This window comes from Neophocaena asiaeorientalis, unplaced genomic scaffold (assembly GCF_003031525.2).
Source record: "Neophocaena asiaeorientalis asiaeorientalis breed wild unplaced genomic scaffold, Neophocaena_asiaeorientalis_V1.1 scaffold145, whole genome shotgun sequence".
NCBI lineage: Eukaryota > Metazoa > Chordata > Mammalia > Artiodactyla > Phocoenidae > Neophocaena > Neophocaena asiaeorientalis.
The window spans coordinates 925,526-951,180 of record NW_020172629.1 but is presented as its reverse complement, the minus strand read 5'-3'; the positions used below and the strand labels follow the sequence as shown (position 1 = coordinate 951,180).

The 25,655-nt window shown below is 44.6% G+C and overlaps 2 long non-coding RNA genes across 2 annotated transcripts in view; both read right to left on the bottom strand.

Moving 5' to 3' along the window:
• Positions 1–5,654: 5,654 nt before the first annotated feature.
• On the bottom strand, positions 5,655–22,103 carry LOC112395787 (uncharacterized). The gene is made up of 3 exons (XR_003002448.1): positions 21,546–22,103; positions 18,407–18,547; positions 5,655–6,155 (listed from the first exon to the last, which is right to left on the bottom strand). It is a non-coding gene; the product is annotated as an uncharacterized LOC112395787 (long non-coding RNA).
• An 877-nt stretch (positions 22,104–22,980) lies between these two features.
• LOC112395789 (uncharacterized) overlaps positions 22,981–25,655 on the bottom strand; it is an 82,722-nt gene continuing 80,047 nt past the window's right edge. Inside the window, exons 8-9 of the long non-coding RNA XR_003002449.1 lie at positions 25,250–25,388; positions 22,981–23,066 (exon numbers count right to left, since the gene is read on the bottom strand). This is a non-coding gene — a long non-coding RNA (uncharacterized LOC112395789). The remainder of the gene's footprint in view (positions 23,067–25,249; positions 25,389–25,655) is intronic.

Genomic DNA, 25,655 nt, shown 5'->3' with positions numbered 1-25,655 from the left:
ACACAGCAAACACACAGCACACACACAAACACAGCACACACACAACACACCACAAACATACACACGACATACAGCAAACACACGCACAGAACACATAAACACACAGCAAACATATACACAACATACAGCAAACACAGAGCACACAAACACACAGCAAACATACACACAACATACAGCAAACACACACACAACACATACAGAGCACACCCAGCACACCCAGCAAACACACACACAAGGTCACACGTCCAAGTTAGGTGTGCGATCCAGCAAACCACCACAGAGCAGCCAGTTCCACAGGAGTGAGGGGTCCCTGGTCTCCGAGGACAGATGTACCCAGGCGGTCCTCCGTCAAGATGAACTGAGCACCGGGAGAGGTGCAGGAATATGCGCACGACCATCAGCCACGCCCCCCCCCAACCAGGTAGCTGGGTATCTCCCAGGCTCTGCTCTACACCCACCAGGGGAAGGACTCGGGCCGTCCCCCAGGACCGTCCAGCTGGGCAGCGTGCACTGTGGTAAACCCCATGACACACGTGAAGGAGGCAGCGAGCAAGGACAGAAGGGTGACAGGTGGACACAGTGGGGCGGAAGGGAGGCGTCAAGGAGGAGATGTCCTCCCAGTCGGCTCCGGCTGCTACAGCAAACAGCACGAACGGACGGGGCGGCTTAAACAACAGACATTTATTCTCTCAGGATTCTGGAGGTTGAAAGCTCAAGACCAAGGTGCCAGCAAATCACTGTCTTGCTGGCGTGTAAACAGCCTCCTCACCTGGCCTTTCCCGGTGCCACACACTGAGAAAAGGAGGTGAGGGGAGACAGAGAGGGAGGGAGAGAGAGGGAGAGAGAAGGAGAGGGAGAGAGAGGGAGAGAGAAGGAGAGGGAGAGAGAAGGGGAGGGAGAGAGAAGGAGAGGGAGAGAGAAGGGGAGGGAGAGAGGAGGAGAGAGAAGAAGAGGGAGAGGGAGGGAGAGAGAAGGAGAGGGAGGGAGTCCTTTTTCTCTCTTCCTCTTCTTATGAGGGCACTAATCCCATCACAAGATTTCATAAAACCTAAAATCCTGCCTTTGGGGGTTTGATTTTTTCAGTGCTGGCATGAATGTGTTCTATAGTTTCTGGAACAAGAATTAAACCCCAGATGGAAAGTGCCTTCCAAGCCACCCTCATTTGAAGGACAATGCTCAAAATATAATTTTCCAAATGAAGAAAATGTTCCCAGTCAACGATGTCTGTTCGTTTGATTGGGTGTTAATAACGCGGTCCAAGCTCCCGCTGCCCGTGGCACAGCTGGGGGCCGCTCCGCTGTGCTGCAGGGAACAGCCACGCAGAGAGCAGGGACCAGGGCCCCCGACAGCTAGCGCTCTCTGTGCTGTCCTCCCCACACGTTTCCAAGACATGAACATCACAGGGCTCCGCAGACAGAGGCATCAGGATTTGTCCCCAGGCTTCCACGGGGCAAGTCTCCAGGCTGAAGGACCTGGCCTGCGAGAGCCCCCGACCAGGTGTCTCCATGTCCTTCACCTGCCCACTTCCTCCCCACAAACCTAGACGCCCTTCCTCTGTGTCACCTGTCTCGCCGAGGTGCCACTGTCGCCCGCACGGACACACACACAGCTACCCTGGGGCAGAGTCCACCTTGCAAATTAGTCAGCAGCTCCCATATAAACTGGCACTTCTTTTGGAAATAAGTGTCAAGAACTTTAAAAGCATTTATACGTTTTCATTCAGTAACGGCATTTTCTGAGAATCTATCCTGAGATTCTGAGAATATCATCGGGGGCAGGGAGGCACAAAGCTGTGTAATTACTAAATATAATTTTTTATAGTGGAAAACTTGGAGATAATTTAAATATACCACCGTAGGGTAGATGCTTTATAAACTATGATTCATCAATTATATGGACAATTATGCAGGCAGAAAATGATAGGTACAATAATTTTTGCCAGGCTCTCATATTTTGATGTATTTCCTTCCCATTATTTCTTCAGGCTTCTTTTTTTGTAAGTAAATATGAAGTTAACTATAATTAGCAGTGGTTTGCTTTTTCTCCTTTTCTGTGTTTTCCTAATTTTTATGATCAACATGAATTTCTCTAATGGAGCAATAAACAAATTCTTCTCAAGGAGTGAGGGCACAGAAAGGTTGTCTTTGCAGCCCAAGGAAATATCCTGACTCCCGACTGGGAAGAGTGAGCTTGGTCAGGGTTCAGCCCCAGATGTGGCCATTGCGGTTAATGTCTGTGAGTTTTGTTTTGTTTTGTTCTCAAATACTCTGTCCAAGGTCAGTCACACACACACACGCACACACGCACAGATGCTTATGACACGTCTGCTCCTGGGTCAAGAGCCTGCCGTGAACTTGGGAAGGGAAAGGAGGAAAGCCCATGGCAGAGGCATAGTGTGCTGTAAAGATCATTCCGAATGATAGCACAGAGCACCTTGCTTCATCCTCTCTCTAGAAAGAAAGCAGAACCCACTGCGGTTAGGAGCTAGGCGGTCGGAGCAGGTAGCAAGGATCAGTGCAGGGGGGCCCTGGAATCCTGTTAGTGGGACGCCTCCAGCTGTGCACCCCTGTCCTCTCCCTGCACCTGCACCCTGCTTTGTGCAGCCGCATCTATCTCCTAGGCTCCAGCCATAGCGGCCTTGTCCCTGGGCCCCGCCAGCCCATCTTCCCACCAAGCCTGGCACCTGCGCCCCCGTGAGGAACCCCTTCCCCCAGACCTATCCATCCTCGGGCCCCAGACATCACAGAGGTCTCAGTTCAAATGTGCCATCCTCAGAAGCCTTGCCGACTACACTGCGAAGCCAACCGCCCACCTCCAGAGCCTGTCACTGCAACCTGTTTTCTCCAGGACATTTGCCAGCGCCTTAGATTTTCTGGTCTGTTTATTGTGTTTATTTTGAAACTTTCCCCCTAACAGATAAGTTCCCAGAGGGCAAGGGCTCCACTGCTGATGGCCCCGTCCCCACGAGCAGCCGAGGTGGGTGCTCACCAATCACCTCTGCTGGGGGAGTGAATTCCAGCAGCAGGACTTGCCAGCCCTGAGGCCACGTGTCTCCTCCTTGAACCTTCCCCTCAGCTCCCCTGGGTGGCCCTTTCTGAGAGAGAAGAGGCCGTTTGCCAAGTACAGGGCGATACTCCTCCCCGGAGCGATTTCTCTTCTGCCTTTAGGCTTCTGATACTACACAGAGGCAGGCTAAGAACTCGGAGACCTGAGATCTGGTTTCAGTTTTACTCTTTCTCATAAAAATCATGTAATAATTCTGCCTCTGTTTCCACATTTGTCCAATGGGAGAAAAGATACCACTTACTTCCTAAAAGGGAAATAGATGAGAAAAGCCTTTCCAAACCCAAAGCGTGTGACATTTTCTGTGAAGAAGCTCGGGACAGAGCCCCCACTGCAGCTGAAGCTCTTTGATCTCCACTTCCCGTCCAACCACCAAGGGTGGCTCTAGTTTTAGTTGTTTCCTAAGGAATCAGGCAATGTTATTTTGCCCCCATCCCCTGGCTGGAGCTTAGAGTCCCATGGACCACACCTGGATGGGTCCCCCTCTACTATGGGCAGCGCTGAGGCCTTCACCTGGAAAGAACCAGAAAAAGGAAAGCATACATCCTTGATCCCCATCCCCGTGATGGCACTAAGAAAGGTGTCCCATGGTGTCCTCATGGCTACCCCACCTTGTCCACAGGAGTCACCAGGCCATCACAAGTCACCCCGTAGGCGGTTCCAAATCCAGGGGTGGGGGGAAGGGGGGGAAGCTGGCGGAAGGTGGGGAAGAAGGGCAGGAGGCCTGATGTGACAAAGCCTCCCTCCCACCTGCCAGGGTGTCCTGCCTCCCTGGGGCCCTCCCAGAGGTTCTGAAAGCAGCTGGAACTTGAGAATCAGCCAGATTTGCTAGCTCAGGATTTACATTCTAGCTTGATACCTGCTAAGCCTTGTGACTCTGGGGAAGTTACTTAGGACCCTTGGGTTTTTCTCTTCTGCAAAATGGGACTCAGAATATAATTCACTTAGTATTATCGTAAGAGTGTAAGTGCACTTCAGTTTTCTAGGATAATTTCTGGGATAAAGTAGATGCTCAATAATTCCCTACAGTTCTCTGTCCCATGGGGATGGGAACTTTGAGGTCAGCCCCACCCCACCCCATCCGGCTCCCCTAGGATCCGGGGGTCAGCCCGGATCTTTCCTCTCCTCTTCAACCTCGTTCCCACAGAGCCCTGCTGGATGCTAACATAAACATGACATATGCTATCACGCCATCCTCCATGAGCGTATTTACTTTAACCCAAGATTCCTAGACGTGTGGTGAAGATAGAATTTCAGGCCAACTGGAGGCTGGTGGGGAGATAGATCAGAGAAAGTCTATTTTACCTGGAATCCAGGGATTGGCTAAAACTACTGTTTCTAAATTTGAAGTGACCATGTGGCCCCCAAACAACTGAAACCATACACAAGCCCCAGGGCCCCTGTCCTTTGAAGTAAAAGGTTCTTCCTTTAGTCTCCCAGGCCTCTTCGGGGTCTCAAAAGGCTGGTTCAAGAGTTACTGATTAGGAATGTGAAGATGTAGAAACAAAGATTAGCTGTTGGGCCAGGAAACTTGTAACAATTTAGACTATAAATCCGCCACATAGTAGAATCACCTGAAGTCCCAGTTCCCTGAAAGATGTAGATAAATGCCTGACTCACATCCCTAAGTTGTTTCTGCAGGAAGCAGAACCAGATGAAAATTGTGACCACAAGAACATAGACCCTAGATTGGTTGAAACCAAAAAGTTGATGATGCTTGAACTTCACCTTGATGCCAACCAATCAAGGAATTGTGCATGAGCTGATAACACATCTTGCAGACCCCTCCCTCCCACTGCCTTTAAAACCCCTTCTCTGAAAGCTGTCAGGTACTTCAGGTCTTTTGCACATGAGCTGCCCATTCTTCTTTCTTGGCACTGGCAATAAACGCTGAACTTCCCTTCACCACAACCTGGTGACAGTAGACTGGCTTTACTACGTACGGGTGAGTGGACCCAAGTTTGGTTTGGTAACATGGCCTTCCTGCTCTCATCCTTCTTACCACCCTCCTTCTGACCCCCACCTCCACCCTGAGGTTTAACAGCTCAAAGTCCACTTGGAATCTCTCTCAACCTTTCATTCAGCGCTCAGCCATGTCACCTGGTCTCTTCTCCTTCACGGCAAACTTTCCCATCTCCAGAGCCACTAGGAAGCCATGCAGACCCCTCTGGGGGGCTCGCACAGGAGGGCTGAAATGATTTCCCTTCATGGGGCCAGTGGGACTGGCGCCCCAGGTGGGGATAAGGCGTGAAGAAGAGCGAGGTTCTATGGGAAAGAAATGGAAGGGAAGGGAAGAAAGCAGGGACAGGAAGGGGGAAACGAGACCAAAAGGTGAGGCTGGAGGAGAGGAAGTCTGTGCCATGACCTCAAGTTCAAGCTTTCAAATATTCATAAATTCTCTCCTCACCCTCTAAAATCAAACAGGTGCATTGGAACTTAACTTTGGAATTCAAGTAGGAGCTCAGGCTGAAAGAGGCAACATGTCAGAGTTAGTGGGATAATCGTTTAAATCGTAGGAGTAACCCAAACTCTACATTTTAAAAAGCAAAGAATTAAAACAAGAAAATGTCAAGGCTTCTCTTTTCTGAATTGTAGATTTAGAATAGTAGATAGCTAATTTGTACCTTCATGCTTTTTTTAATCAGAGAAGTGAAAATAATCACTCTTTCCTAATAACAGGCTTTCCACGGGTAGGTAGAGGACATTTTCTGCTCCATTCAGTAAGTGGAAGAGGGAGTAAAGGGCATTCTTGACGAGGGAAATAAAGCCTCTGGAAATTGTCTTAATAGCAGGCTGGGAGTTCAGGCAACAGGGGTGACCTCAGCTTTCCTGGGGCTGCCCTCCCCCACTCCCACCCTGCTCCATTTCTCCATGACTCAAGGCTCCCCAGATACTCCAGCTGCTGGTGCCTCTTCTCCAGATACAGAGGGTGAAGGTCATTACCAGCAGATGACACACTCGTGCCCACTCATCCTGTAGGTCCCACCACAGTTGCCAGCTTCTTCTCCAAGTTTCCCCAGGTGAAGGTCACACTTTCCACTTTCTACTACAGGTGTTTGCTTGCGTGTCTGTGTCCTCAGCGGACTCCTTTCCTGCAGTTACGGGAAACAGAGAACTCAGTTTTAGCTCTCAGCCAGAATGGAAAAGAATTTAAGATTTCAAATGTCTCTGAAGCTGAGATGCTCCAGAGTCAAATGTATCCTTTGGGGAGGGTTTCTGATCTAAAATCAAAAATTGAGAGTGATTTTAAAGAAGTGATCCCTTGAAGCTGGAAGAAAAACAGGGTTAGTTTAGGCAATAATTTAAGGTGATTAAGGAAAACCGGGATACCTAAATCACACCTCTGTGCTTTGTTTTCCCTTTAAATAATTATCTTTTTTCTCAAAACAGTGATGTTTTATATCCGGTGCTTAGTTACTTAAATAGATTACAATATCGGTCAGGGGCCCACCTGGAAAGAGAAGGCATGTTGCTATGGGATTCTGGAGAGAGCTGCCTATAGGGACTTATGAGGGGCTGCGGGGTCAAGCACATCTGAGAAGGTCGGCGCACCCAGAAGTAGCAGTCATGGGGAGGGGTTGGCATTCCCAGACCCCAAGGGTCAAGAGGAAGAAACATAGCACCCTGGTGAGGGCTTGAGCTGTGTGGGAGGCGGAGGGGGTGGGGTGCAGGCGCCCAGCAGAGCTGAGCTTCTCCGAGAGATGAGCTGCTACTGGGACAGAAGCCAAAAGTGGGCGTAAATCCCGGAGAGTTAATCCCCGCCCTCTCCCCAGCTACGCCTCTGGCTAAAGCAGGGGGTACAGCCTCAGGGCAAACAAATACATCCCCAAGAGGCATGCGGAGAAGACCAAGAAGGAAGAAGAAGAAGGAGGGGGAGGGGGAGGGGGGGAAAGGCAGGGATGAAGAATAACCAGCATGAATATTTAATTTTTTTTAGAAAGTATATTGGTAGGAAAGGCTGCTAATCTCCCTCCTATTCTGTCTGCCACACTTATCACCTCAATTCAGATCAAAGGAAAAAGTCAAATGCAACAGCAGTTACCTAATCGGAGTTCACACCTGTACCAAGAACATAATCAGAGCCAAGCATTGATTTTTTTCAATGGAAACCTACAAGACAACATCAAATATGCAAGGTGTGTGTGTGTGTGTGTGGGAGAGAGGGAGAGAGAGAGAGAGAGAGAGAGAGAGAGAGAGGAAATGAGAGGAAGAGAGGAGTCTGTGATGGCCAGTAGAGTATAACCAACAGTTTTCTCAGATCTGAACCTCGGTGCTGTAGTTTACTTGGCAAAGCCCTGAATTAGCAGCAGACCTGTATTTTAACACCCTCCCATGAGGAAAAACTAATTTGCATTTGGTTAAAGCTATTTAAATGAAGCAGGTTAATTTTTTCTAACCAATGTTTAAATAAGTGCAGCAATCTTGATGGTTTCCCCTGGGAGGAGTACAGTCCTGGGAGGCTGAAGTTCACTTGCTGCCCCAGAGAGGTAACTGCCTGATGCTGGATCACAAATATTCAGTCAACGGGATGTGAGCTGCATCTCACGGTGAATCTCTACGGAGTCTCCAATCACACTGGATCACACAGCCCTGTGTGGTTTTATTGGCCGTCTTCCCCCATAGAATGTGAGCCCCCCTAGGGCAGAGATGTCTGTCTCCTTCACTCCCCACTGTTACCCACACCAAGAACGGCGTCCAGCACATAAAAGGTGTTCAAAATCTATTCATTCAGTGAATGAAGAAGTGAATGCATGATTAGTGAGCCCTCCAGGTCTAAAGGAGACACACTGTCTATAATATGTATTACGGTAGATTAGATGCAGGGTCCATTTCCCAGACCCCTGGTGCTGACTCCCCAGAATCCCATCTTTTGGTCCATGTCACCAGCAGCCTCTCCTCCTCATTAGACCCAATAAGCATGTGAAGAACCAACAGAATCAGGCAGTCAGGCTTTCTCTGGATGGGACTTCCTACCCCCACTAGACGGAGGACGATGGAAGAGCCTCTGCTTGTTTACACGTTCATAACTTAGAGTTCATAAAGAAGACATTGCGAACTTTTTGGAATAGGAAACATGTTGGAGGAGGTCATCGAGAGGACGTGACCACCAGCTGACCCTCAAGGCGGACCCAGGCAGTGGAGGTTCCTCATCCCATCCCCACATTTGAAGGTGCATCTGCCCACCATTCCACAGCGAGAGCCGTTCCAAGGACGCAGCCTTGAGAGAGCGAGCTGGTGCTGAGACCACCTAGTGTGGACATCTAATCATCTGTGGCCCCCAAGACAAGCCTCATAAGTAAGTCCCCTTGCTTATTAAAACTGCCACCTGCCAATCTGGAGTGTCTGCCTCTTTCTTCGGTCTCTCTTTGCCCTCCATATATGGGGACCAGTTTGCAAACCAACAAAACATTTATTCAACAGTTTTTGAGCATCCACTTCTGGTGAAGCTCTGTGGCCCTCCTGGACTGGCCACTGGCTTAACTGGAGAGAAAAGCCAAGTGCAAAAGCAATTCTTAGTCCATAGGATTGTAAGACTGTAATAAGGATCGTAATCCATGTGCAAATTTCTGCAAGTTCTATTCTGGTCTCCTACAGCGCACACGTGCACACATGGTTCAGATTTTTACCCATCTCCCTTCTAATTTGTCTAATATATTTCACATCAATAGGTCAATGAGAAATAACAAGACACAACAATATGTTCCTTTGCAAATGTAATTAGGGAATCTTCCGGCAAACAAATAAACTCCTAGCTAACGCGAAACTTGTTTTCAAAATGCTTTTTCTCTTTTTCTGCCTGGAGCAGGCTTACAAATAAATATTGAGTGTGCCAGGAAGTTGTTCAATTATTCATGTACTGAACTTTTTAAGCGTAGCTAAGAAAGACAATCTCCTTGAATTTACCTACTTGCCTGAAAGCTATGTGTTATTCATTGGCAGGGAAGAGGTTTCTCCATATTCATTTTATTTACCTGTCAGTAGCGCGTCTTCAGGTGAAGTATCTCAAAATGCATTTTAAACCACTTAATTTTACCCGAGTTAGTGTCTGTCTTCCCTAAGCCTAAACTCAAAGGATTCTGCCCCATCAATTATTGGAGAGGTCTGAGATACCCATTGTAAGCATCCATGAGCAGATACCCATCCATCATTCACTCCACAGGTCATGAGGGAAGAGATGCAATGAAGAAAGGGCACTGCGGTCAGGGCGGGGAGATCCTATTTCTTGCCAGATACAGTCATGACCTTGGCAATCACTTTACACCTCTGAGGCTCCATTTCTTCCTCTTACAACTTAAACCTCAGAAAAGCAATATTTGCTCTGCCCGCATCACCAGGCTGAGGTTATATATATTAAAATTTTCTATCATTTAAGAGATGATTCAATATGCCTATGAAAATCCCTACTTTCCCTAAAGTGGGAATTTGCATGCATCTCCCAGCAAAGCAGTAAACATGCCTGACTGAGAGAGTTTTCACGACTCAGAACGTATGGGCCATTCTTTTATCTGATCATTTCACAAACTTTGATTTCAGGGCTCCACATGGCCAACACCAGCGGAAGATACTGGGAATGCAACATCCTCCCTGCCGTGGGTGAGCTCACAGAATGTTGAAGGAGCTGGACAGGAAGGAAAGAGGGTGGTAAGATGGTAAGTTACAAGCTATTCCAACATTGGCGACGCCAAAACGTGAAGATATGACATCATGAAGGTGGTGGAATGGACGATAGAATAGTAAGTGGAGTGGAGTGGAAAAGTACCAGTTGTATTTGGGGGTGTTTCTGGCTTGGATGGGATGACGCGTTGGATAGTGGCTGATCCCGGGTAATATAAGAAAAGGTGTAACTGAGGTGAAAGAAACACGCAGACCTAAGGTTCGTGTTTGGTGGTGCAAACCTATGGCTTTTATTGAGTATGGAGAGGTTACCATGGGGACACACACACCCAGAGGACACAGGTCTGGAGGACCCAAGAAGGCAAGTGGACGAGGAGTTTGTAGGGGATATTGAAAGAGTTACTGGATGAATGAAGCGTAGTTCTTACTCCCGAGAACCTTACTATCTAGCGCCCCCTGACGGGGGTGGTCAGGGATAACTGGGGAGGGTCAACGTGAAACTAACCAGGCCACATCCCTGAAGCGTCCACAGACAAGCCTCCTCATCCACGATGCAGGCCGCTGTCCAGGTCGTAAATCGAGTGGACGGCTCTCCACCCATTTTGCGCTCTCAGCTCAGACAATGTGTTACTATTTTTTAAACTTTTTGTTGGAGTATTGTTGACTTACAATGTTGTGTTAATTTCAGGTGTACAGCAAAGTGAATCTGTTATACATATACATACCTCCACTCTTTTTTTTTTTTTTTTTTTTTTTTTGCGGTACGCGGGTCTCTCACTGTTCTGGCCTCTCCCGTGGAGGAGGAGCACAGGCTCCGGACGCGCAGGCTCAGCGGCCATGGCTCACGGGACCAGCCGCTCCGCGGCATGTGGGATCTTCCCGGACCGGGGCACGAACCCGCATGCCCTGCATCGGCAGGCAGACTCTCAACCACTGCGCCACCAGGGAAGCCCCCTCCACTCTTTTTTTAAGATCCTTTTCCCATATAGGCCGTTACAGAGTATTGAGCAGAGTTCCCTGTGCTGTGCAGGAGGTTATTAGTTATCTGTTTTATGTATAGTAGTGTGTATATGTCAATCTCAATCTCCCAATTTCTTCGTCTCCCCCTTACCCCCTGGTAATCATGCCTTGAGGGCCATGAGGCAAATCTCTAGGTGCCTTCACATAAGAAATTTACTCTACCCTATAAGATCTAAAACAGTCAAGGAAGAAATGTGGATTTCACATTCACAACCATTTTTTCCTTTCAAAAACATGCATCCGTAACTGTGTCCCTGCATTCAGCAGAGTTCGACTTTACATCTGCGAGTGAGTTACACACGGGGAGTGGAGGCTCAGACAGAAGTTATTTCTCAGCGACAGACCGGTAGGAGGGCCGAGATGAAAACCTGGCTCCTTGCCTCCGAAAGCAGTGTCTTAGCAAAGGTCAGATGCTTTATGTATTAAATCACTCACTGGATGACTTGTCAGTTAAACACACGCCGGATGCTAGGAGAGAGATGAAGAGGCAGTAGCCCTGCCTTCAGAGAACTGATTGGACTAAAGCATTGGACGTCAGGTGTTTTCTGGTGAACCAGGCAAATACCTTCTGGAGGGAAACTTCAATCCCCACCTGCCTGACCGGGGGCGGGGGTGGGGATCCTCTAGGCTCCGCTTAAATGCTTGCGATCACAACATCCCAGGGTGGAGACAGGCTCCTCCCTACATCGGAGTGGGAGAGAAAAGCCCTCTTTGTCTCCACCTTTCTCTGTCTTCACACCTCCCACAGGTCACCCCTCCGATCCAGGCGGGACCTTCTACCCTTGCGTCTGAGAAGAGACAGCACTGCCTCCTGGTGGCCAACTCGAGGCTCTACAGAGTGGCAAGCCGGCCAGGGCCACCTTCTCTGGATCGATTCGGAGAGGGAAAGGGGACAGGCTTCCCCCTGTTCTTCAGCAAATAAAGGTGAGCATAACTGAGACCGAGTGTGGCTCTGGCAGCCAGCATCCTTGCCATGACCCTCACCTGCACCGGTGATGCTGCAGCGCCCTCCTCCCACTCAGGGTTCAGGCCTTCCAGCCCTCTTTCCCCCATGTAGGAGGAAGCTTCCAATGAGGACCTAGGAACTGTCACTTATGCTTGCTATTGAAGCCATAACCCATGCGGTTCACAACAGGAGAACTCTGTCACAGGGATTTTTGAAAAAACATTGTACAAACAGGAGGAAAACAGGAGTCTTTATTTGTTACAATATAGCTTCTGTTTTATGTTTTGTTTTTTTGGCTCTAAGGCTTGTGGGATCTTAGCTCCCCAGCCAGGGATTGAACCTGCACCCCATGCATTGGAAGGCGGAGTCTTAACCACTGGACCACCAGGGAAGTCCCTCTGCCTTACCCGTTTGAATGGTGCAAAACCCAGATGAGTCTTGGAGGATGACTGTGGGTTATCGCACACTTAATCAGGTACTCATGTCCACCATAACTGTAGTTCCACGTGTGGTATTCTTTACTGAAGCAAATCAACATTGCTCTACCACCGAGTACACGGCCGTTGACCTGGATAATGTTCCCCATTTCTATCGGTAAAGATGATCAGAAACAACTCGTTCTCTTGTGGTAGGAGCATCAGCGCCCCTACATCATCCATCTCTCCTGCGTTGGTCCTAAGACAGACCAGAGGGAATTGAATGTCTTAATATCACATCAGGCACATCACGTTGATGACGTTTTGCTAACTGGAGCTGATGAGAGGAAGGAGCAAGGGTGAGAGGGTAAGAGATAAGGCCCACAAGAGTTTGGAGACCTACCATACTGATAAAGTTTCTAGAGTTGCAGTAGCTGAGACATGTCAGAATATCCACTCTAAAGTGAAAATATACTGTGACACTTTGTAACACCCATTTCAAAGAAACAGACATAACTGTTGATGGACTTTTTGCTTTTTGAAGGCTACATATAGGATATGTAAGCATGATCTTGTAACATGATTATTGAGTAATGCTTAAGATGGCCAGTTCGCGGGGGGGAGCAGGTGGAAAGAGTAAAGAACAAGAAGGTCTACTGCTTAGACTTCCGTATCATGTCCAGGAAGTAGTTCAAGCTGTCTTGTCACTTATGCTGTGTGTCAAGATATGCAATGGTATTTCCTGTGCATGAGGCAGATAATATATTTTACAGCAACTGAAAAATCCCAAAGAAAGAATCACTGCATGGTCCCTTGGGTTTGGGAATGAAGCCATGCCGTCTTCTGCCAGTAACTAGCCTCAAGTTGGTAAGCAGTTCCTGGCCTCCTATTGACCCTGGTGGAAACTTAGTGCTTGACCCCCAAGTGATTGCCCATCATCACTGTTTTTTCCCACCATCCCTGTGTGAAGCTGTAATATATTTGGTTATCTATGTGTGTACTATGCAAATCCATCTGCAAACCAGACCTACCCTTTTTGTTAACTTTTCATAGGGAACCCTCATGAGGCCACAGGTGTGTGTTGAGGGCAAAGCAGTAGACACAGAAATAGGCCCAGTTTCCAGGTGAGTAAATGACCCAGCTACCTGTGCAATTGTGCCTGTTCTGATATATGCCATTTCCAAGGGATAATTTAATATTACTGTTAATATCCAATCTTATGATTTGGAATATCAGGAAAAAACATTCAGTTGATGGTGGGCAGCTCGGGGTGGCTAACATTTTATCTTTCAGGTATTGACATCACTCAATCTATACGGCAGTTCATGGAACTTTGTTGTCCCCGGCATTGAGAACACATTTATTTTACTCGAATGCCAAACAGGTGAGTGAAGGTTTGGAGGGGACAGAAAGAATGAACAGTACTGGACGCTTTCATTATACCATCCAAACCCACCCTCTGCCTTTCTTCCATCTGCCTCTACCCTGGGAGGCTGAACTGGCTGGACTTCGCCCATGGCTCCCTTTGCCATCTGGCTTCTGGTTGTTTCGCATAAATGGGAAGCACTGGCGGAGACTGGACTGGAGAACAGAGTGAAATCAGGGTACTTATTTCCTGGTTTCCTCTGTGATGGGTCGTTATATGTTGAAGTAAGTTTCTCTACCAAGACCACAGCCCCTGTCAGGAAACACTCTGCTACAACAACAGCTACTATCTCTGGGTTCTGGCCAACTTTTCCTCTCCTTAACCTTCAGTCCTGAGGGTAGTAATGGCTCCTCCATCTTGCTAGTTTAGAGCATTTCAACCATCGCTCTTGGTTTCCTGTAACCCTGCTTACATATTTATGAGCAGCCTCTTCATTAAACCTTCCTCAATTACCCACTTGAGTACAGCATCTGTTTCCTGCTAGAGTGTAAGTGATACACATTCAGATCAGATTCTCAGAGCAAAACTTCAAGTAATTAGAAATCAGCAACAAGCACAGACTTAAATGGACTCAAATTACTCAAGATAATAAGTTATTCACATAGGAAACTAAGACATATTTAGAATTGAATAACAAAAAGTGTACTACATCATAGTCATCTATAGTAGGACCATGAAAAAGGGAAATATGTGCATTAATAAAAGAAAAAGATTAAAAGTAAATGTCTGAAGAACTTAAAAGCTTAGAATAAGCTTTTAAAAATAGGGCAGACATAATAGGTAGGAAATCAACAAAATGGGAAAAGAAAAAAATAAATGAGCTTCAACAAAAGAAAAATTTGCTTTTTAAAAACCTCTAAGAAGAAAGATCAAGAAGAGAGAAGAAAAGGAACAAAAACTTTCTTACTAGTTATCAAGACTTACAAAACTGTAGTAATGAAAACACTATGATATCAATGCCAACATATATAATAGAAAAGAATGCCTATTAATTATAGAACATTGATAAATGACATTGCAAATCAGAGAAGAAAAGCTAAGCTATTCAATAAATAGAGCTGGGAAAATTGTTTACGCATACATAAAAAATCTGATACCTACCTCACACCACAAAAAGAAAAAAAATGTAATGAATTAACTATCAATATATAAAAATCAGACCCCCAAATCGTACCAAAAAATAAGGACAATGCCTTGGAGAAAAGAAGCAATTATTAAACAAGTGACAAAAATCACGATCAATGAAGAAAAAGATGGATAAGTTTAAATTTATGTATGTACATATAAAGCATGACTAATATATATAATGTTTACAGAACTGTACATGTATTATATAATCATCGTAAAAAGGTATTTATTCACCCAGGAAAGTAAGCCACTACCATGTGCCGATAACTCTCCAAACTGCTATAGACACTACAGCAAAGCTGACGTGATCTCTGCCCTGGACCGTATGTTGGCAGCTAAGCAAACAGGTTGAACAACGCTGCACTTCATAACACAATGAAAATATTACTTTTACTATCATCCACACCATCATAAAGGAGCTTATTTCCAGACAAATTATTAATCAATGTATCAATGTAGTTGTGGTGAGATAGGGCAGACGGGGGGGTGACGGATTCTCCTCAGGCATTCACCCTGTTTGTTTAGTCATTCAGTAAGTATTTATTGACTGACCCTTGAATGCCACTGTAATAAGCCCTGGGATAAAAGATGAATAAGAAATAATTTCTCCTCCAAGCAGAAAATCCCTGAGATCACCGCTGGGTAGAAGCAGACGCATAAACTGGAAGGTACAGTATCTTATAATGGGCATTATGGTGGGGGGATCTTACGGTGCTATGGGGGCGTATTGAAGCACCTACCCCAGACTCTGGGGAAAGGGGTAGGTGGGTTTACGGCGGTACTTCAAAGCCCAACAGTGAAGGCAAGGAAAATATTTTAATTCGGATAACTGGGTGAATCGTAAGTCAGAATTCTAAGTGCATACATTGCTATAAAATTATAATCATGTGTTAAAGGCTGTCATTCCAATTTTGAGCCAAGAAAGTTCAGAGGTTCAGAACAAAACAGGTCTTTCAGAGACCTCAACCTAGCAAAAGGTGCTACAGCAGGAGATTTCTGAGGTAAGGAGAGTGCAGTAGCAGAGTAACTATAGTTTCTTGGAAAAGCATGAACTGAGAGGCAAAAAGTCTTGAGTCTCTGTCCTGATTTTGCTGCACACTCACTTCCTAAAGCCTAGAGGAAGCCAGTTACCCTCCGGAGTTTGGGAATAACATCACAAACGTAATGTGTTTCTTGTGAGAATTAGAGCATAAAGGTTAAAGTGCCTAACAAAGCAGAACACGAGTATTAGTATTGAGTAGCATGTGCTTATAAAGACTAGCAGCATTTCTCACCGATGGAAACTACGTCATCTTCATAATTGCTTCATTTTGTCTTTATTGAGGTATAATTTTCATATAATAAACCGCGCACATCGTTAGTGGATCATTCATTGAGTGTGGCAAATTTTATACATCATATAACTACAAACGTCAAAACATCAAAATGTAGAACCTTACCCTACCCGGAAAAGGTCGTCTGCCCATAAATTAATTCTACCAAAAAAAAAAAACGAAAAAAAACCCCACTACTGTCCTTATATGTAGAATCTAAAATACGACACAAATGAACCTAGCTACGAAACAGAAACAGACTCACAGACATAGAGAACAGACTTGTGTTTGCCAAGGGGGGAGGGGGGAGGCAAGGATTGGGAGTTTGGGATTAGCAGATGCAAACTATTACATATAGAATGGATAAACAACAAGGCCCTACTGTATAGCACAGGGAACAATATTCAATATTCAATATCCAATATTCACAATGGAAAAAATATGAAAAAGAATGTATATATAGGTATAACTGAATCACTTTGCTGTACAGCAGAAATTAACGCAACATTGTAACTCAACTACACGTCAATAAAATAATTTTTTAAAAAAAACTACTGTCCTGTTTATAGCACCATGCTTATGAAGGATTTTAATTTGTATTCTTCTTTTCTAGTAATATCCCTGTCAGATTTCTGGCCTCATGGTTATACTGGCCTCATAAAAATACTGAGAAGTGTTTTCTCCTCCTCCCCTTCCTGGAAAAAAAATGTGCAAAAATGGTAATATTTCTCTTTAAATGTTTGAAGGAGTTCACTAGTGAAGTCATCCTGGGCTCAAACTGTCTTTGTTGATGTGTCTCTTTTAAAAATGTAAATATATAAGTATATATGTGTTTTCAGGTTTCTTATTTCTTCTTGCGTTCATTTTAATCAAATTTGTTTATTTTACTTATATTGTTGACTTTATTGGCATATGTTCATAATATTTCATTTTTGTCTTTATTTTGTCTATATTTATTGATAGGTCCTTTTAAATTTTCTCATATTGATTATTTGTGCTTTATTTCTTTTTTATTGATTAACATGGAGTTTATTCATTTTGTAAATCTTTTTTAACATATCCACTTTGATTTTGTTGACTTTTGTCTAGTGTTTATTTCATTGATTTCTGCTCTTAATTATTTTCTCTCTTCTATTAATTTTGAGCTTAAGATGCTCTTCTTTTCCTAGCTTCTAAACATGGAAGTTTGTTGGAAATGGGGGAAAGTAAAAAAATCAATACTATGAATTTCCTTTCCTTATAAATTTATTGGAAAACTATGAATTTCATTCTCAGCACTGCTTTAGCTGAATATAAATTTTGTTATGTTGGGTTTTCATTATCATTCAACTCCAAATATTCTTAATTTCCTTTGTGATATCTTCTTTGACGCATAGGATTTTCTTGTTGTTGCATAATTTTCCATGTGAGGTTTTCTAGAGATTGTATTATTGTTGATTTCTAATCAACAATAATGTGCGGTCAGAGAATATACTTTCTATGATGTCGTGCCTTTAAAACTAATTGAGACTTATCTTATGGCCCAGCATATGGTAATGTTCATGAATGTATCTGTTTTTGTACCCACTGTTCTATTCATGTTAGGTTAAGTTGGTTGAAGGTTATGTTCAAATCTCCCACATCTTTGTAACTTTTGCCTAGTTGTCTTATTAATTACTGAGAGGGGTTTAAAACCTCCAACTCTGGTTATGGATTTATATATTTCTTCATTACTTCTGTCAGTATTTGTTTTACATATTTCGAAGCTCTGTTATTAAGTGCATTCAAATATAAAACTGCTATGTCTTATTTCAATCTTAGAATTTCCATCTTTTTTTATGGCTTTCATTTCTGATGAAATTCCTCATCTGCTTATGTATATCGTTCACTTCTTCTAATATATACTTTAACACATTTATTATGGTTATTTTATAGCCTCTGTCTGCTAATTCCATAATCTGTATCTTTGGCTCTGAGTCTACTGACAAAAATTTTCTCTTGATAATGGATCACATTTTCTTGCCTCTTTGCTTGTCTCTTTAATTTTTAAAATTTCACTCTGTACATCCCATGTAAAAGAATAATTGAGAATTAAACAGGTAGTATTTGCCCCTGAAAATGGTAGGACGCTGAGTCAAACGTATCTGTAATTGGGCTGAGTCTGGGCTTTGTCGCAGCTTTAATTAGACTCATTCTACCCCTGGCTTCACATACTTTGAGGGCAGGGTCAAGACTGTCCCTTCAGCAAGGCTTAAAACCTGAGAAATGGAGAGATTCTGAGGCTCCAGACTTTACACGTGAGCAGCCACTTCCTGAGCCTTTGGAGATCTCTCTCCATTCTTCTACAAGAGGAGCAGGCTTTGATTTGCTGCTGCCTCGCATCCAGGAGGAGCCGCCTGTGCCCTAGGAATCTCCCTTGGCCGTCCTGCACACCCCCAAGCCTCCAGAAGGGCCCGGCCATGTACTTGGTCCAGGTACCACGCACATCAGGAGGGCTTACCTGCCTTGGTGCTGCTACCATGCACCCAGTGAAGGTCGCATGAGAAGGATGTGGTACGTGGGTGTGGATTCACTCCAAGCCTGGGAATCCTCAGAATTCCAAACCTTCCTCTCAGCCCACACGTGGCTGATGAAGAGTTGCCTAAAAAGATGCACAACATGAGAGTTCTGAGTTAAGTTTTATTTGGGGCAAAATGAGGACTATAGCCTGGGAGACAGCCTCTCAGAGAGCTCTGAGAAACTGCTCCGAAGAGGCAGGGGGAGGTCAGTATAGATGTGATTTTAGTGAAGGGGGAACGTGCAGTCAAACATGCATTTTGGGGGCCTCCCTGGTGGCGCAGTGGTTGAGAGTCCGCCTGCCGCTGCAGGGGATTTTGGGGGCCTCCCTGGTGGCGCAGTGGTTGAGAGTCCGCCTGCCGATGCAGGGGACACGGGTTCGTGCCCCGGTCCGGGAAGATCCCACGTGCCGCGGAGCGGCTGGGCCCGTGAGCCATGGCCGCTGAGCCTGCGCGTCCGGAGCCTGTGCTCCGCACCGGGAGAGGCCACGGCAGTGAGAGGCCTGCGTACCGCAAAAAATAAATGAAAAAAAAAAACAAACCCATGCATTTTGGCAGAAGGTGGCTGCTCGTCACGAGGAGCAGATGTCTCCATTAATGATTTTAGTGCTTTTCTAGATACGAGGCGATGCAAGAATTGGGCTCATAAAATCTCCTGAGAATATCTATCCGAAGGCCTGTTCTGCCGGGTTTTCCCAGAGCACAGAGGGCCTCCTTCCTGCTCTCCACGCTGAGCTCCTTTCGGGGGGTGTGGAAGGTCAGTGGCTGCAGCAGTTCATGATTTAATCCTTGTAGAGGCAGATGGCAAGTGCCAATCTGTAGTTGGCAGAAGTTTAAAAGACAGGTGGGTGCCACATCCCACACATACTGAGTAAAGAAAAATGTGCCAGGGATGAAAGTACCCATGGTCTCTGCTAGGAAGGGCTTGTCTCTTACTGGAATTCAGTTCATTTGGGTTTCCCTGTGTTCCCAGTTCTGGGTTGCCTTTAAACATGCATATGATTTTGTCACTTCTCTGAACTATTCTGATTTGTAAGGTGGGATCTCCTGCAACTCACTACATCCCAGCTGCTGAAGTGTCCATTTGAAGCTGTGTTCGTGTCTGGGGTGTGGATGTGAATAAATCACCCTTGGGGTCAGAAAGAAATAAACGCCAATTTAAATAGTTCTCTGGGTAAATTTTGATTTCATCGGTTTTACACACACTGAAAATAAATGGTCTTTGCTACCGCCCATGTTTCCACATGAAGTGATGCAGACCGTGTACTGCCCGAAGCTTTCAAGCCTAGGAGACAAGTGGAGGTTGAAACACAACCTCAGCTTTTTTCTCCCAGTTTATCCTCTCAAAGGAAAATCTGTTCTTAATTCATCCATGGCTCCGTGTGCAAAGGCGAGCAGCGACCCCAGTATCGTTGCTCTGTCTACAGATGGATAAACTCGTCCCCCACATCTGGGTCCCCCACATTATGGCTACTTGCAAGAATATTGCCTAAATTACCTAGAATAACTTGTCATATTCCAAGGCCAGTGTTGAAAAGAAAAAAATTGACAAAGGTACAGAGAAGACCCCAGGTACTAATGGAGAAGTCGCTGACCTCTTTAGGAAGTTTCATGCAATGTAGCAGAAGCGACCTTTCTAAACAAGTTTCTTTTTCAATTTGAACTTTTTGACAATTTCTTTGCACTCTCACTCCTCTGAATGAGTGTGAGTTTTCCCCTATTTATATATTTTTTGGAGCATACGTCCACATAACTATGAAATAAAACTTGATCCAGAATCTTCACTTAAATAAGATAAAAATGAACTTATTTACCAAAAAAAAAAAAAAAAAGCCAGACTCACTGACATAGAAAATAAACTTATGGTTACCCGGGGTGATGTGGGGGGAGGGGGAGGGGGAAGGATAGATTGGGAGTTTGGGATTGACATGTACACATGGCTATGTTTAAAAAGGATAACCAACAAGGACCTACTGTATCGCACAGGGAGCTCTGCTAAATACTTTGTAATAACCTAAATGGGAAAAGGATTTGAAAAAGAATAAATACATGTATAACTGAATCACTTTGCTGTACAGTTGAAACCAACACAACGTTGTTAATCAACTGGACTCCAATATAAAATAAAAGAAAAACAAAAGAACACAAAATCTTCAGTTTGTTTATGTGTCTGTGCAGAAACGCATTATATGAAAGCCTGTCATTCGTTTTCTTTAACTGGTTCCATCAAAAAATATTGAATGAGTTCTCATAATCTGTATTCACTGTTGCCTCCCCAGTGCCTAAATAATTACCTGGCACAAAGTCCCTGTGCCTACTTTCTAGTGAAGAGACATCTACGAAGGATACGGCAAAATAAATAAACCTCATTTCTAGAAGTGATAAATATGATAACGTCATAGTTTCGTATTTCAACCAGAACATTCTCGAGGGTGATTAGTGATTACATGAGGAAAGCGAGTGTCCCCAGGGATGGCCTGGGTGTAAATAAGACATAAGGAACTTAGGGGAAAGTTCTGTGAAAAAAAGGACGTTGGGGTTATGGCTTGGACTTGAGAGGGAGTCAGATGGAGTCTGAGTGGGTGGGGAGCAGACGTTAACAGGGGCTCAAGGGAAGCCCCGTGGAGGGGTGGCATTCAATCCTAATCAGAACGATGACAGTGAGTCACTAACCAAAGCCTGGAGGACGGGCAAGTTCGGGCAGGGCCATGGCAAGTGCAAAGGGTCTGAGGAGGAAACAAACCTGGTGTGTTCAAGACAGAGAAGGAAACAATGGGCTGCCATCAAGTGAAGGAGGCCGAAGGTGATGGGAGATGGATAGAGTCAGAGAATCGAGCTCTGCCGTCCTTACGGGCCCTGCTGGGAGCTGGCAACTCCACACAAAGGGGTGACTCGGCGAAGATCCAAACGAGAGAGCTGAGTTCTCATCTAATTAGGGGGACGTATTCATGAGAGTCACGTGCTAAGGTGACGCTCTTAAATCAGTCTAAACTCAGCAGTCAGCTAACTTGCTGTCTCAAGAAGCGTCAAGGTGAGTTTTTTCCCACTAAAGTGAATTATCTTACAATGAGAATAATGCCTTACCTTTGCAGAAGTTTTCTTGCGGTGTTACACGGAACTACATTTTTATTTATTTTCTGTGTGTAAGGCGTCCTGGAAGATGATAAGGCTGTGGAAGGGTCGTCTGGGTTTCCAGGTCCAGTCCAAGTTCAGCACAGACTGCTGTGAATGCCTGGCTGGGAGAGGTAGTTACAAGGAAGAGGAATCAGGACAGGTGGACATTTCATAGGCCAGAAAGCATTTTGCCTATTAGTAGAAAGGCCCGCGTGAAGTTAAAAACATCAATTGCAAAACACAATAGAGGAGGTGAACCTTGACAACAGAATCAACTAAAACCTCCCACATTTGGGCGGTAAGTTCAGGATGTGATAACTTTCCTTAGATGTCAATGCCGCCTTAGAGGGCAGTCCTTCACTCGGACTCCAGTGAAAGGCCAAGCAACCAAGTATCCTTTTCTGTGGTTGCAGTATCTTCTCTCTAAGGCCGAGAAGGAATTTTTATCATTTTATATTTCTCACTAACAAGTAAATATAACAATTTCCCTCCAGAGAAATCCTCATGGATTTGGCCCATAGATACTAGCTAGGGCTTAATTCAATCAAACAATCCTTAGAGAATTGTGCAGGCCAACTGAAAAGCAAAGGTATTACATTTATATGTGTAACATCTATCAAACCTATAGCTCTTAAGATATTAAAAGCTCTCTCCTTAGTAATACAGTCTCAGATGGATTTTAAATAAACATTAAAAATATATGTAGACCAACTTCCAGTTATAAGAGTAACGAGTCCTGGGGATCTAATGTACAGCACAGTGATTATAGTTAATATTGTATCATATATTGAAAATTTCTAAGCGAGTAGATGGTAACTGTTTTCAACACAAAAAAGAAATGGTAATTATGTGACGGGATGGAAGTGTTAGCTAATGCTATGCTGGTAATCGTTTTGCAATATGTAAATGTACCAAATCAACCCGCTATACACCTTAAACTTACCCAACGTTATGTGTCAATTATGTCTCAATGAAGCTGCGGGCATGCATATGTATATGTATAGCTGATTCACTTTGTTATAAAGCAGAAACTAACACACCATTGTAAAGCAATTATACCCCAATAAAGATGTTAAAAAAAAAAAAAAAGATGTTTAAAAAAAAGAGCTGTGGGCAAATAATTTAAAATACAGAAATGATTTAAATATATATGTAGAAAAGAAAGCCTACAAGAAGTTATAAACAAAAAATATTTGAGTAGGTGCTAATTATTTTTTAAATGGATAATAAACAATCCCTATTCCAAGGCAACGATTAATCATTAAAACACAGCTTAAAGATTTTTGTTTCAGCATGCTCTGAGTGATGGCTAAGGAAAAACATTAAAATTTTTGCTTTGAAAGGGTGTCAAATTATTAGCCCATTGGGGACGCGCACGTAACCAATCCAGTCCTTACCTGTTTCACTGGTTGTATAGGTTACTTGGGTCGTTTTGTTGTAAATCTCAAGTTTTCAAACAACTTGAAGCCTCAAGTCCAAGCTTAATTAAACCTATTGAAGAGCAAAGGAAAACAAGCTTTAAAGATCACCTGTTTGGCTCATAAAATCTCAGCACCACAAACAAGGAAACGTTCAACTATTCCTAGGATGCCATAAAATTTTTATGGCTCGATCCTAGGATTCCTCTTAAGTCTCTCTAAGGCACGGGTGTTTGGTCCGCAACCTCCTCTCCTCCCCCACCCTTGCATTTGATCTTTTTTATGTGCTTGTAAGGTGAGTTTGCTTTTCAATTCACTCTCATTCCCTTTGCTCCAGTGCTTTCGGGGAAGGGAGGTGGGGAGGGGAGGAAAGATGCTTGCAGAACTGGCCGTTGTTTGCCATGTTTGCGTGGCTTTCCCTTGTCTCCAAAGAAATAGAAAACATCGTGACTCCCTAAGTCCAAACCGAGATGATGGAGGAACTGACACATGCCTGGCGGACTTGCACCGAGTGGCTCCCAACGAGGGAGCATCGTTGCCCCTGGGAGAAGCGATAGTCTGAGACACACTCCACGCTCCAGCTGCCAAGTTGGGAGTTTTCTTCCCCCGCCACCACCACCACGTCCCCTGCCCACCTGCCTCTCCTCAAAGCCTTGGATCAAGTTCAACGTCCAAGCAGAGAGAACGAGTCAAACTGGCTGAAAACTTGGCCTGACCCCGGGCCTTGGTTCCAACGACTGGCCTTCTGCTTTGTCCTTAAGTGAAAATAGCAGCTAACATCTGTGTCTGTCACTGGTTAAACCTTAACTTGTGTTATGTCACCCTCCCAACGACCCTGTGCTGTGGCTGGTTCACGATCCCAGTTTGCAGAAGAGGTCATGGTGGCACAGAGAGGTTACACCCTGTGCCCTAGATCACAGCCGTCGACAGAGGTGGAGCCCGAGCTCAAGGGCAGGAAGCCAGCCCTGGGCTTAACCGCTGCGCCATCTTACCAGCTTACCCGGGTCCCACTTCCAGTAACCGGGTCTTGTTGCATTCCCATCTCCTAATCTGAGTTCCTTTTTTTTAAAATTGAAGTGTAGTTGATTTACAGTGTTGTGTTAGTTTCAGGTGTACAGCAAAGTGATTCAGATATATATATATAGATAGATAGATAGATATAGATATAGATATATGAATTCTTTTCCCTTACAGATTATTACAAGATATTGAATACAGTTCCCTGTGCTACATAGTATGTTCTTGTTGGTTATCTATTTTATATATAGTAGTGTGTATATATTAATCCCAAACTCCTAATTTATCCCCCCTTTCCCCTCTGGTAAACATAATTTTGTTTTCTGTGTCTGTGAGTCAATTTCTATTTTGTATATAAGTTCGTTTGTATCATGTTTTTTTTTTTTTTTAGATTCCACATACAAGCGATATAGGATATTTGTCTTTCTCTGTCTGGTTTACTTCACTTAGTATGGTAATCTCTAGGTCCATCCAAGTTGCTGCAAACGGCATTATTTCATTCTTTTTTATGGCTGAGTAGTATTCCATTGTGTATATATATCAATACCACACCTTCTTTATCCATTCATCTGTCAATGGACATTCTTTTCTTAACAATCCCAAGACCTCTTGCCTCTCTGAGGTCTACTCCTCCCATTGTTTCCCTTCTGGGGAAGAAGTCTCTGTCTTTAGTTTCCCCCAGCCATCTGGGCCCCACTGGACCTGATACCAGCTCTTTTCCTGTCTCCAAATGTTGAATGATCCTGGGTCACTAACAGCTGCACCCAGGCATCTTCCAGAATAATCACATCATCTCCCACTGTTAAATGTTCAGATGCCCATGATCCCGCCCACCACTGCCAAGGTCCCTAGCGATGTGTTCCACTTCCTGACACGCTAAGTAGGATTTCATTAGAAACAGTCCCCATATAAGGAAAGCTTTCCACTTACTATTCCAAAAGTTACCCTCAGGTCTTTCTAAGCACCTACATAGACCCCAAGAGACTCCCCCCACACCCATTCCAGCTAAGCCTGGGCTCAGAGTGGTGGTAGGAAAATTGATTGACTGTATGGGGCCCATGAAGATTCTTCAGGTAGACAAGCCTCTGCCTTCCCTGTGAGCCTGCCATTTGAGACTCCCCATGGTCAGCTGAGGAGTGCTTGCTCTCCACCAGGTATAAACACCTTGTGGAGGTGGCTCATCTCAAATTAAAGTTTAAAGAGAAAAACTAACAGACATTTAACTTCTCACTGTGTCACCTGGGTGGTGGGAGCTGTGACCTCCCATTAGAGCTGAGCACACCTAGTGCCCAGATCTTGGTGTCTCAGTATCATCCTCCACTGTAAGAAGTCAGCGATGCTTGGAGATATGGCAGATTTCAGGTTTGGGGCAGAATCACTGTAACAGAAATAGGAAGTAAGGGATAGGAAATACACAAAAACGACGGGACACATCAAAAGATAACAGTCAGGTTAAACAGGCTCCCACTGACCAAATGTAGAACAATTTGAACATGAAAATAAATATCATTAATAAGAGATTGTAACACCTTGAGTGAAAAAGGAAGCCATGAGTCTATACTGATACAGTTAATAAACTGAAAATCTGATGGGAAATTAGATATTTTCATAGTTTCAAAGTCTCTCACCACAAAGAACTTATTAA